The sequence below is a fragment of the Salarias fasciatus genome (genome assembly GCF_902148845.1).
Source record: "Salarias fasciatus chromosome 23 unlocalized genomic scaffold, fSalaFa1.1 super_scaffold_20, whole genome shotgun sequence".
In the NCBI taxonomy this organism is placed as follows: domain Eukaryota; kingdom Metazoa; phylum Chordata; class Actinopteri; order Blenniiformes; family Blenniidae; genus Salarias; species Salarias fasciatus.
The window spans coordinates 2925318-2933799 of record NW_021941230.1 but is presented as its reverse complement, the minus strand read 5'-3'; the positions used below and the strand labels follow the sequence as shown (position 1 = coordinate 2933799).

The 8482-nt window shown below is 45.2% G+C and overlaps 1 long non-coding RNA gene across 1 annotated transcript; it reads left to right on the top strand.

The window, feature by feature from the left end:
• The first annotated feature begins 2203 nt into the window (after positions 1–2203).
• On the top strand, positions 2204–2841 carry LOC115384188 (uncharacterized). The gene is made up of 3 exons (XR_003930853.1): positions 2204–2267; positions 2590–2672; positions 2758–2841. It is a non-coding gene; the product is annotated as an uncharacterized LOC115384188 (long non-coding RNA).
• The last annotated feature ends 5641 nt before the right edge of the window (positions 2842–8482 follow it).

The window sequence follows — 8482 nt, the reverse complement described above, 5'->3', positions numbered from 1 at the left end:
GCAATGAATATTTTGCTCCAAAGCCACAAGGCGGTCCAATGATTAGCACTCTTGCCTCACATTAAGATTATCCTGGGTTAAAATACTAGCTGGCGGACTTTTTATGTTCAGTTTTTATGTTCCCTCTGGGTTCTCCAGCTTCCTCCCATGGTTCAAAACATGCACACCAGGTTCATTGGTGACCCTAAATTGCCCCTCAGTGTGACTGTGCGAGTGCATGGTTGTCTGCCTGTTGACCCTGTATCAAGTGATGGGCATGAGGCCTCATGAAACACTGTCTTCATTTTGTGAAACCGCTAGAAGGTGCTATCTGGTCAAGAATTGTTTGAGAGTACACTTCACTGTCAGTGCTTCAACCTCTATTTTAAAATCAAGAGTGCCATCTTGTAGCTTCAGGAAATAAACAGTGGTACATGAGGCCTCATTTGCCCATCAATCCCTTTGACAGAATGGCGAACTGTCCACAGTGTACCTCGTACATATGAAGCTAGGATTTTCTCCAGCCCCCCGTGACCCTGAAGGCGACAAGCGGCTTGAAAAAGATATTTTCCACCTGGTTTTAATGGAGATTCCTTTTCTATCGTTTCTCTGCTCCTTTGATTTGTTACTTAAACCAGATATCAGCGAATTGGTCTCCAACAAAATCATGTTGTCAAAAACAAACCTCAAATCCACAAAGATCTGAGGAAAAAAATACCAGAACTGCTGGAGTTGAACAGAGTTTCTCATGTGTCCTTTGAGTTTCTACTATTTCCTCTGAGTTTCTAATCTATCCTCTGGCTGACCTCCTGTCCTGTGTTCAGATGGGGTGCGGCTGCTGAATGGATCCAGTTCTTGTTCAGGCAGACTGCAGGTGAAGATTAACCCGTCTGACCAAACCTGGTCCTCAGTGTGTGAAGCAGACCTGGACCTGCAGGATGCACAGGTGGTGTGTCGGGAGCTGGGCTGTGGGGCTCCTTCAGTCCTGCAGGGGGCGCTCTATGGAGACGTGCAGACTCCTAGGTGGAGCCCAGAGTTCCAGTGTGGAGGCCATGAGTCTGCTCTGCTGGACTGTAGAAGCTCAGGCTCAGCTAGAAGCAGCTGCTCACCTGGTAAAGCTGCTGGACTCACCTGCTCAGGTAGAAGAGGAGCTGCAGCTTCCACTGCTCTTCTCTTCACTCTCACTCCATCCTCTCTCTCTTCTCTCTCTCTCTGGGTTCAGGGGATGAGTTCAGGCTGGTGGGAGCAAACAGTCGCTGTGCAGGATCTCTGCAGATCAGAAGCTTTGGAGTTTGGAGACCAACCTATGTCTCTTATTGGACTTTGGAGAAAGCAGCTCTATTTTGTTCACATCTGCACTGCGGCTCTGCCGTGTCTGCAGATTGGACACTTTCAGTCAACTCCACACTTAAATTGATGGTCAGGGATGACTGCTTTCAGTCTGGATCTGATTTCATTAAGTGTGCAAACTTCATTGAAGGTCACACCAGCAATAATCTCACCTGCTCAGGTAAGTTCATCAGTGGTGTGTTCCTCACTCAGCACAGTCAAAATGAAAATTCTGTGAATGACCTGTGTGTGTGTGTGTGTGTGTGTGTGTGTGTGTGTGTGTGTGTGTGTGTGTGTGTGTGTGTGTGTGTGTGTGTGTGGGTGGTCCGGGTTTTCCTATGGTTGTGGGTACAAAATATCCCCACAACCATAGGAAAACCAGGCACAATGTCATTTGTAGGGACATTTTTTGGGTCCCATGAGGAGAAACAGTGTTTTCTTGTCCATGTTGTTGTTACTGAAAAACTAAAAGTGCAAAAACATTTGTTTTGGGCCAGCCATTGTTGTGGTCTGGGTTAGGGTTAGGGTTAGGGTAAGGGGCCAGTAAATGCATTATGTCAGTGAGTGTCCTCACAACGATAGAAATACAAACATATGTGTGTGTGTGTATGTGTGTGTTCCAGACCTGCTGCTCCACCCAGTCATCTCTGTGTCCTCCTCCTCCTCCATCCTCGGGGTCTCTGAGGCCCAGCAGCAGGGGCTCCAGGTGATCCGGGGCTCCACCTTCACCATCAGCTGCTCCATCCAGCCACAGTACCCAGGAGGCTCCTTCCAGCTCACCTTAACCTCCTCCAACACCTCCTACAGCTCCACCCAGCCAACTGTCAATCACTCTGCACACTTCCTGTTTCCTGCCGCAGAGCCCGCCCACCGGGGAAACTACAGCTGTGTTTATCACCTCCATGTTTTTGGACACAACTTCTCCTCAGAGAGCCGCCTGCTGTCTCTGTCTGTGTTCGGTAAGAAGAAGCTGACTCTTCCTTTACTCCACCCTTCAGAGAACATGTGTGGGTTTTCCCCCCTTTAGAGGTCCAGCAGGTAGGTCCCACTGGGAGGAGGCCCCGCGGTGGGTCCAGGACTCTCTGGTTTGGTCTTGGAGAGACCTCGAGTCCAGCCAGCAGAGCTGGAGGAAGATGGAAGGGACAAACATGTCTGGAGGGGTTTGGTCTCTGTAGCGCCACCCAGACCTGATCCAGACCAAGAGGGAGCCCAGATGGATGGACTCTGATGGTCTCACTCCCAGCAGTCCTCAGACAGCTGATTGTTCTCGTGTTTGTTCAGATCCAACAGCTGTGATCGTCAGATGGGTGGTGGTGCCGCTGTCTCTCCTGCTGCTGCAGGGGGCGCTGTGGCTGTACTGTAAGGTACTGTTCTCCTCTCTGCCGATGCTCTGGAGCTCTGGGTGGAGCCAGATTCTCCTCACTCCTGTGTGTCATCATGTCTCTGCAGGCCAGCAGGAGGCAGACCGGCAGACTGGCAGACCGGGCGGATGCTGAGCTGAGTGCAGTGGAGGGATGAAGTCGGTCCACTGAACCTTCCTGCTGTGAAGACAAGATGTTTTTTATGAGCTTTTTCCAGCAATGATGAATCTGATCACATTCCCACAGACAGTGGAACAAGGTTCCTTTTCCTTTTGTGGACCGTGGTGAAAAAAAGAGTGTTGTTTTGCTGTATACTGGACCACGGTGGATGTCCTTTTTTTAATCTTTTTACCCTTTTAACTCTTTTTTCATTGATGTTTTTCAGTCATATCATGGATGCTCATTTCATCATATATCTGCTCCGCTCAGGCTGACTGTGTTTAACAGGAGATATTTTTGTGATTGCAATCCAACTTATTAGCTTGTTCTGCACCAAGGTGAGGCAGGATGTAGTTTGCAGCAGGTATGGAACCGTATGGAACCGGACCAGTTTGTATTTCGTCCTGAGTGGTTGGATCTGGGCATGAAGAACTCATGTGGATCTCACTGCCTGCATGTTTTGTTTTTCTTCCCTCTTCTTTCTCTTTTTGTTGAGAACTGAGGATGTGGTTGGTTTCCTTGGTAACAGAACAGCATCAGAGGACATGTCCATGGGACTGGAGCATATAAGTAGACCCTGTTTTCCAGTGGGTGGCGCTCTCGCTTTCCCTTTCTGAATTATTAGAGAAAAGATGGAACCCTGACCTGAAATCTGGAGAGAGTTGTCCTCCGAGGTTGATGTCAGCCAGATACCAAATTTAGACTAAAAACTGATTATTATGAGCAGCAGAATCTAAGAACCGCTGACCTAAAGTGACCTTATTAAAATAACACATGCCTGAAATTTGAGACATGGAAGAACCAACACAAAATCAGTTCTCTTTGATTTCTTCATTTTTTGGTATTTTACTTTTTTTTTTTTAACAGTTTTGAATTATAACCTGTAATCCTGTGAGTGAATAAAAATCTGGTGAAAATTTCAAATCTCCGGTGGAGTGGTGTTATTTCTCTGAGTGAGACCAAAGAAGGAACTTGGAATCAGGTTTGAGAGACGTTTCTTGGCCCCTGAGAGGGAAGCCTCCAGGAGAAGCTGCAGTCCGGCACAGCACCAGACCCGGCTCACCCAGCCAGTCAGGAACGCTCACTATGGTTTTCTACCAGCTGGGAGCATTCCAAACTTCAAGCAGTTCTTTGTGAAATCATCTGGTTTCTGTGTGCAAACCAACAATGAAAAAACCTTCAGTTTCACAGGATTCTGACCTCTACCTCATCATTCTTCACAGAGATCTTTGTTCCAGAACCACTTGCCAGCACTTTGTGTGTCTGCAGGTGGAGTTAAACTTTGGCAAAAAAAAAAAAAAAAAGTGTTTTAATACTGTTTTTAAGCCTCTCTGACTGAAAGACAGTTGACTCTGTCTCCATCATGTGGCAGAATTGTGTCACTGCACTTATTGACCCTGATCCAGATTTCTTTCTTGTTTTGAAGGAATGATGAACTGAAACATTTCAGTCCACATTTCCAGATGGATTTATTCACTTAGATCAATGTATTTAGTGGCAAATGTATTCCTCATGTTTCAAAGCTTACTTTTATTTAAATGTCAGAAAAAACATGGAAAAAGTAAACTGTTGAATGAAAAAGTAATCTGCACAGCCACTCTGACGTCTTGATCAATCGAAGTGGAAATAAAGCAACAAACAAATGTACAGGTTCATCAATGAGGACAAAAACATCATGATGGTCTGAATGTTCTAATAGTTTCTTTTCTTTCCTTCAAAGCAGCAGGTGGAAGAGGCGCAGGAGTGGAGACAGGAGACGGTCCTGACACTCTTTTCACTCTTTCACTCTCTCAGCTCGAACTTTCTCAGGGAGCAGCTGATCACAACACCCACTTCAACTCATTTCCAGTTCAAATGCTGCAACTAGAGGACGCAGAAGTTGACAGACGTGGTGCGAAAAGAGTCTTTTAGCACAGAAGAGCTGCAGCTCTGAAGAGGGAAGAGTTTTTATTTGTTCATAAATGTATTCAGCATAACCCCCTCTTCCGCCGGGGAAAGGCTAGACAGGAACTGCTCCACCCCTCTTCCCTCCCTGCCTCTCTGTCCTCTTCTGGTGAACCTCTGCTGTGTTCTGAATGTCAGTCCAACTCAAATCCAGTCTGACACGACTCTGAAGCAGTGGCTGGTTAAGTTTCCTTCTTGTACTTTGCAATAATTATTGCGAAACATATTTGGTTGGAAGTATTTGCTGATCATCTTTTTTCAAACTGCAGTTCGTGAAAACCTGCGCACACACACACACACACACACACACACACACACACGTTTGTATTTATATCCTCGTGGGGACCTTCCATTGACTCCCATTCATGTCTAACTCCTAACCCTAACCCACACCAAAACAAAGCGTAGCCCTAAAGAAATGTTTTTGCGCTTTTACTTTTTTCAGGAGCAACAACATGGTCAAGAAAACACTGTTTCTCCTCATGGGGTCCGAAAAAATGTCCCCACGAGGCAGGTCGTGCCAATTTTTTGCATAGAAAAACCTGTATACACACACACACACACACACACACACACACACACACACACACACACACACACACACACACACACACACACACACACACACACACACACACACACACACACACACACACACACACACACACACACACACACACACACACACACAGATTAGACATTGTGCTTTCCATGATGCTGAAATATCACTCCATACAGTTAAGAGGTGCATTGTGTAAAATGCATACAGACTACACAGAGACACACATGAGCTGTAATGTACACTGTCCCGCAGATACACACACAGATCCATGCACACATACACACACTTCTGAACACATACACAGAGTAGACACAGTGCTGTTTTTGGTGCTGAAGTATCAACTTAAGTCTGTTACTGGATACGTTGTGTGCAAACACACACACACTCATTCACAAATCCATAGAGAGTTAATACAGTGCCCTCAATTGTCCTGAGGTTTCAAATGAATAGTTATTTGGTACATATTGTGAAAGATATGGACACTCAGACACAAATGCATTAACATTGTGCTGTAGTTTCAACTTATTACAGTTTTTTGATACAGCGTGTGAAAACACCCTCCATACACATGCACACACACTGACAAAAAAATCACACACACACTCAAACACAAATACATGGAGAGTAAATACTGTGCTGTCCATGGTGTTACAACTATTCGGAACAATTTGTGAAAGATGCACTGAAACTCAAATGCATAGATTAAAGATAGTGCTGTCCATGATGCTGAAATGCTACTTATACTCACTCAGACAAACATCGTGCAGCTCGGAGTCCTTCAGAAGTTATTTAGATAACACTGGCGATGGATGAAGAAATATAGCTGAAATGAGCGATTTTGCAGAGATTATGTCCCGCGCTGAAGATCTCTTGCCGTGGCCCCCGCTAAGTGCGGCTAAATCGGTTGGATCTAAATAACTTCTGAAGGACTCCGAGCTGCACGATGTTTGTCTGAGTGAGTATATGAGCAGGCACACACCTAGAAATAAGATCCAGGTGTCATAAAACCGGAGTTGCCCTTTAAGTAATTAAAAGCTGTAGTGATAATGATAAAGCATTGGTCAGTGATTCATAATTGTATCAACTTGTTCATAATACTCATGTACTGTTTTTTTTTTTCGTCTTTCAGAACAAGACATAGACGAAGAGGCATTTCTTCTGTTAGATGAAGATTCAATCAAAAACCTAATCCCCAAAATTGGCCCCAGGCTAAAGTTCCTTAGGCTCTTCAAAGAACTTGTAAGTCATCTTTACTAGAGCTCTAAAGGTCTTAATGCTGATCAATAATATCAAGGCAGATGGTGTTTGTGTGTTTTAAATGCAAGAGGCTGATTTAGGGGGATCTCAAGTGTCTCTTCTCACATTTACAGATAATACACAATGTAAATAGTTCAACAACTTATTTCCAGTGTTGTCAAAGCAGTTGTAACAGGACATTCTCCTTCATTCGATCGTACAGAAGGCACTTACACAGTGAACACATAGACAACCAGGCTCCTGACCAGCCTGCCAATGTATCCAATCAGCCTGCTATGGTTGATGATGCTGATGAGATAGCACAAGTTGAAGGTGAACAAGCAGATGAACTAGATAGTGAATGGGATGAACTACAGACCAACGAGCCGACACGCTCACAGAGTGAAAAGACTCAACTGATGGTCATAAATCAGGCAGGTGATCCAGACTCCTGACAGCCTGGACAGAGCTCATCCAATGACCACATCCTGACTGAAGGAGATGAAGACATGAGTCATGATGACTTGAATGATGGTCAGTTTGACCTCAACCACTTCAAACAGACCTGCAGGACGTAAACGGGCCCTAAGTGAGCCCAACGGCATGCTGGGAGAGCTGAGGAAGTCACAGTCTGCTTCTGGGTCTCTGCTCCAGTGGTTGGCCGTTCTGTGCTGAGAGGAGCTTTGTCTAATGTCCAGTTTTTCTTTTTTATTTGCACGTTGCTGTTGCTGTGATTGTCATAAGAGTAGTGAGAGCATTTTGAGAGTGTGTGTGGACTTACTGTTGGTGTGCGGTGTCGTGCTGGATCCATTTACATCAGGACAGTGAGCTAATGCTAATCACCCCTGTCATCAGGGCACAGAGTCATGGATTTCACAGCAGCCTGCTGGATTTCGTGCTGCTGCTTTCTGCCCGGGATCGTCTGCCTTCTGTAACAAGCTGGTTCAACCTGGTTCATGTCATAACACAGATATTATTCATGTTCAGGGCTGATTGTCTGCAGTATGTCTTCATATACATTGATCTTCTGGGACATCGATCAGACCCAGCCCAGAGGACAATTACTAGATTGATTTATATTTCATTTCTTGGGTTGAGACGAGACACTCAGCTCATGAGACGAGACATGGCATTGGATTCACCATCACGAGATCAGACCAGATTTCCACTTTACTTTTCAGAAAATTAAAGGGACTTAAGGCAAGACTTGTGAAAAACTACACATTAGGCCTGGGCGATATGACAAAAAATGTTATCACGATATAAATTTTCTTATCAGTCGATATCGATAATTATCACGATAATTGTCAAATCATTTTTTCTTTCAAATTTGAAGGCTGATTCTTGACCATGAGTGAAAGTTGACAAAACCAGATGCTGCTTTTGTAATTTAACCAGTCTTTAATGTCAGAACATGACAAACTACTACACAGCATTTCACAAATATGAGGAACATTGCACAAAATTAAAAGTTAAAATGCAGAACATTGCACGGTGCCCGAAAAAAATGCTGTAATGAGGGTTTGTTGCTGCTTGGGCTCAACACTCAGGGTTTCCGCCAGATCTTTCCAGTCCGGGCGCCCCGCCCGCGTTAAATTCTGCAGCGCCCGGACAACGTACATGAAAAACAATATAGTATAATAGCTCCGTGTTTGTGGCTAATATTAGCAGTTGCGCTCAATCGATTGAATTGGACGCTCCGCTACGAGTGAGCGCTGCAGAGCAGCAGCGCCGCCCTGCTCTGTGCCGCTTCGACGCTCCGTGTGAGCAGCGCACTGCTCGGCATTGCTCGGCTAAAATCAAAATACCACCAAACAACTGAAGATGAGGGGCCTCTCTTGTCTACGATTCTTTCAGCATGCTTTGAGTGGGTCGGCTCGGTGTAATCCTCCGTCTCATCATCGCTCATTTT